At 42.3% G+C, this 5,542-nt stretch overlaps 1 pseudogene; it reads left to right on the forward strand.

Annotated features, from left to right (window-relative positions):
• Window positions 1–5,542, forward strand: part of LOC107600358 (acyl-CoA synthetase family member 3, mitochondrial-like) — a 120,041-nt pseudogene that overhangs the window by 61,942 nt on the left and 52,557 nt on the right.

Genomic DNA, 5,542 nt, shown 5'->3' on the forward strand with positions numbered 1-5,542 from the left:
AGAGACGTGGTACACAGGCAGGGTCAAAACACTGGCAAACAGGTATAAGGCGGGCAAAACACAAGAATAGTCACAGGGCTAGTGTAGGTCGACAATAAGCAGACAGAATCACAGGGGTGAGACGAGAGGGAGAAATCCAAGAAAACAGGCAAAGATCAAAAACCGCAAAAACAGGCAAGGCAAGGAAAAACAAGGAAAACACGGAGACTCGGAAAGGGGTACAGGCTAAACAATACTCAGCCCAGAAATGTGGTTAGAGTGGGCGCTATATAGTAAATGAGGTAATTAGAAAAAGCTGTGTGCAATGAGTGCAATCAGGGCAGTGTGCAAATTGTGCAAAGAATGATGGGAAATGTAGTCCGGGGTGCTATGCAACAGTTTGTGTAGTGCGAGAGTCAATGTAATGGAAAGGGTGACATCTGGTGGTGAATAAACGGAAGTCCATGAACCGAATTCGTGACACTTGCTCTATTAGTTTTCTATTCCATCTGTTTCTTTTTGTTTATTGTATGATTTAAAAAAAAAACTTGCTACGTCTACTGCATTAAGCTAACTGAGAATTGTTATAGCACTTGCTTATCATTGCTCTTTTGTTGATTTTGATTACATCCATTGTCCTCATTTGTAAGTCGCTTTGGATAAAAGTGTCAGCTAAATGTCTAAATGTAAATGTAAAAACTGGAACAGGATTTTTGAAAATTGCAGAATAACTAAAGACTAAAAATGTAAATTCAGCAAAGCTTAAAGTTGAATAAAAATGGGGGGGGGAATTCTTAGGTAAATAAAAAGGTAGCTATTTATCATAATTACGTAAGGGCCAGTGAAAATGGTGACAGCAAGTAAACATCTTTAATGTTGTAGGTAATGCCTTTTAATTGGCTTATTGAAAAACTGGGTATTTTTAATCCTTATTTCCATGTATATGCACTGTATATTCATATTAATATTTACTTTTGTTTCATTTTGAATTTTCAAGTTTAGACAGATGACAAAGAGTGTGGGCAGCTCCTGTGCAATGCTACACTATGCTGTCCTTACACACTGGGCCTCATTTATCAATCTAACATAGTAACGAGCACAGATCTGTGCGCACAAATCAACTTACGACAGAGTTCACATTTGATTCATGAAACATTCATATACCGCCAATCTCATCCTACGAATGATCGCACGTTGATAGATGCGGCGGCAGAAAACAATCATCATTTGAATATCACGTCCCTAAAAACACCCTGGTTTAGAAGCCTCGCCCCTAGAGTTTACAAAACTGAGAAACGAAACCCGGCAAAAAAGAGGAAGTAATCTTATGAAAGAGAAATTGATCTTACTCCAAAATCACTCGTTAACCTTGTAATTGCAAACAATTAGGCTACATTAATGTATATGTATATTAAAATACTGGTAAATATAAACAGCCTATTTAGTTCCCCTCACTCTACAACAAATATTTTAAATTTAATGGAATTCAGAACAGAACAAGAACGAAAAAGAAGTAGTTATAAAATTATATATTAAACTATAAAATAAAACTACACTCTAAAAAATGCTGGGTTGTTTCAACCCAATGTTGGGTCAAATATGGACTAACCCAACTGTTGGGTTAAAAAGCTAATTTAAAAATGTAACCAACATTGGGTTGAAACAACCCAGCATTTTTTAGAGTGTATAATAACAAATTATGCTATAGTGGCATTCATTATAAACAACATACAAATGTCAAGCAAAACTGAAATGGCATTGGGCTCACGAGTCTGTCTCATAACACAAGAATCCAAATGTTTCCATTTTGCCATATTTTGTAACATTTGTTAGCATAACTATTATTATTTATGTAGCCTAAACATGGCTTTATACTTCACTCATGTTCTAATATCCGTTGTAAAATCCTTTGCATGTTCAAAAATGTTTGTTTGGGCGCTGCACGCTGATTTTACAGCGGACCTTTTAAAATAAACAGTGTAACTGTTTGGTTGACTGCATTTTAGTTTTATAATAAATGGCTGAAATGTCAGGCAACGGTAGAACTAATGTTGTTAGTGTGTGCGCGAGGCGCCTGTGCGATCAGATGGATTAAATCAAATAAAGATATAAAGAAAGAAATAAAATGCATTAAGAGTGTCACAAAAACGAGCGTAAACCTATACTTGTTGCACAGTTGTTGTTTTTTTGGTTAATCTGTTAATTATATTATATCCTATTATATATTTTGTGTGATCTTATTTATTTTATTCCTTTTATAGACTTAATTTAAGTTTTTCTCCTTTCACAGAAGCGCTGCAGCTGCATGATGCGATGATTGAATCCTCATGGTCTGTGGTTTACGCTGCTATTCGTGCATATAAAGCTAAAGCCCTGTATAAAACTAAAAAAAGACATTCTAATCTTACTGGTTAACGATCGACTAATGAGCTTTGTTTGATGGTTAGGAAAATAAAAATTAACAAAATGCTGTCATTCTACAATTCTCCACCATATTTACTATGCAGTGCGTAAGTTCAGGTAGGCTAACTCAAAAACTTGCATACAGGAGCTGAGACCAGACATGAGATTTGATCGTAGCTACCGCTCACGTCCATATTGATAAATTTCAAGTTTTGCGTTGAAATGACCGTACACCCAATTTTCTGTCATACGTTCATTTCGTAAATAAGGCCCCTGTGTCCATCTGGAGTTGCTCTTCAAGTTGGTCTCACTGTAGGGGCAGTAGAAGAGCCCTGAAGTGGCTTCTCGGAAATGTAGAGCAGAGAACATTCACGTCATCCAACCTCAAAATCTCTCCAACTATAGGGAGATTTGTATCTGTTTTCTCCAGAGCTTCTGCGTATGGAGGCAACGTGGCCATTACAGATCACAGTGGGAGCCACACCTACCGCTCCCTCTACAAAAACAGCAAAAGCCTGGCAGGACTCATTACTAAAACACTGACCTGTCAATCAGGAAACCTGCAGGGCAAGCGTATCTCATTCCTGTGTGCCAATGACGCCATCCTACACTGTGGCGTAGTGGGCGTCCTGGATTTGTGGCATCATAGCTGTGCCCCTCTACAGGAAGCATCCTCCAAATGAGCTGGAATATGTCATCTCAGACCCCCAGAGCTCGTTGCTGGTAGCCGGACAACCTTTTATGGATAACCTTGAGCCCTTGGCCCAGAAACTAGGGCTGCCCTGCCTGCAGCTTCCCACCACGTCTAGCCTGGATACTCTACAGTCTGAGGACACACAGATGCTGCCTGAGGAGAACATCTCAGACTGGGCAGAGAGGCCAGCCATGCTCATCTACACCAGCGGCACCATGGGTAGACCAAAAGGAGTGCTTCACACCCACAGCAGCCTGCAGGCCATGGTGAATGAGTATTTATGTTGTATATATTCATACATTCTCACAAATAGCACATTTTTCCTTTTTAAGCTGCTACATAAAAATTGTATCATCCTTAAATAGTGATGTTGACCATGTCCTGTGATTTTTCATGGATGCTTCTGTTTTGACAGAAGAGCAAAAACTTGGTTATTAAATTATTTTTAAATACAAAATCAGATTGGATGAGCCACATTTGAAGCTGTTTGGAAATAGAATTTGCTAACAGTTTTCAACTGCTAAAAGATTATTTAAAAAAAATATCATAGCCATGTCTAGGGAACAGAACATCAATAAAATAGCCATATCAAGGCCAAAAAAAGCTTAAATGTTACATGCCTGATGTGGCTCTATTATATTTAAAAAAAATCACTCTAACACAAATATTTATTTATTTATTTGTTTATTTATTTTTATCCAGCGTTAAGGGTGTTTTAGATAAAGGGATAGTGCACCCAAAAAAGAAAAGTCTGTCATCATTTAATCACTCTCAAACTTGTATTTCATATTTTATGGGCAAGAAATACAATGGAAGTCAATCAGAAGCCAATATTTTTCATACCAACATTATTCAAAATATCTTCTTTTGTGTTCCTGTAATGTGGGGTTTGGGTTTTGTTTTTGTTTTTTGTTGGTCTCTGGAACAATACATTGATCATGCTCTGCTGTTGTGCTGCTCATCGTACACTGTGGGTTTTGCGGATAAGGAGCCCCGCAATACTATAGTGCCCACCACACGAGAGCCTCTTCACATCCCGACTGTAATGTCTGGAGTTGTCCACGTCACACCTGCTACTCCAGGGTCTGCTCACGGCATGCCTGCCAAGCCAAAGCCTGCTCACGTCATGTCTACTACACCAAAGCCTGCTAACGTCTTGTCTGCCAAGCCAGAGCCTGCTAATGCCATGTCTGCTACTCCAGGACCTGCTCACATCATGCCAGTTAAGTCAAAGTTTACTCATGTCATATCTACCAAGTCAGAACCTGTTCACTTCATGTCTTCCAAGCCAGAGTCTGCTAATGTCATGTCTGCTACCCCAGGGCCTGCTCACGTCACGTCTGCCAAGCCAGAGCTTGCTCACGTCATGCCGGCACCTCAAGAGATTCTTCTCAACATGGCCACCATTGAAGAGCTTCCACACAAGAGTCTCTTCACAAAATGGCCGCCCTTGTAGAGTCTCGTCACATCTCGACTGATCTTCCAGAGTCTCGTCACGACATGGCCACCATTTCAGAGTCTGCTCACGTTAAGTCCCCGGCCAAGATGGCTGCCACGCCTGAGTCCCCGGCCAAGATGGCTGCCACGCCTGAGTCTGACACAGAGCTTGGGCCAAGACTGAAAAGACAGATAGCTAGCGTGATTGACTTACCTCTGATGTCGGTGCGAGCAGCGGTCATCCCCATAACGTCAGTGCTCTCAAGCCCAACCTTCCTGCCCTTACTGTAATGGCGGTCGCCATTTTGAGTGTGTGGGCAGCACACTGCACTCCAGAGTCCTCTCCTGTCCGTGAATTTGCTCCTGAGGCCTTTCCTGTCCATGAATCTGCCCCAGTGGCCTCTCCTGCCTATGAGTCGGTCTCAGAGCCCTCTCCTATCCACAAGTCTGCTCCAAGGGCTTTTCCTGTGCATGACTCTGCTGCAGAACCTCCAGAAGTGGCGGCATCCGCTGCAGAACCTCCTGAGGTGGTGGTGTCCGCATCCAAACTCACTGCCTGCCCAGTTATGGCCACAGAGGCTGTTCACGAACTCACAGCCTGCCCTGTCATGACTAAGAAGGCTGTCCATGAATTCACTCCCTGTCCTGTTACAGCCATGGAGGCCGTCCATGAATTCACTGCCTGTCCTGTTATGGCCATGGAGGCCATCCATGAATTCACTGCCTGTCCTGTTACAGCCATAGAGGCCGTTCATGAACTCACTGTATGTCCTGCCATGGCCAAGGAGGCCGTTCATGAACTCACTGTCTACTCTGTCATGACTAAGAAGGCCGTCCATGAATTCATTGCCTGTCCTGTTACGGCCAAGGAGGCCATTCAAGAACTCTCTGCTTGTTCTGTCACAGTCAAGTGGTCTGTCCATGTCTCTGCTCCGCCATGGCTTCCTGCTCTGCCATCATCACCCGGCCGCCCTGCACTGTCTGCACCGCCATGGCTGCCTGTTCTGCCTGCTCCGCCATGGCTCCCTG

The sequence above is a fragment of the Sinocyclocheilus grahami genome, unplaced genomic scaffold (assembly GCF_001515645.1).
Source record: "Sinocyclocheilus grahami isolate Dianchi unplaced genomic scaffold, SAMN03320097.WGS_v1.1 scaffold282.1, whole genome shotgun sequence".
In the NCBI taxonomy this organism is placed as follows: domain Eukaryota; kingdom Metazoa; phylum Chordata; class Actinopteri; order Cypriniformes; family Cyprinidae; genus Sinocyclocheilus; species Sinocyclocheilus grahami.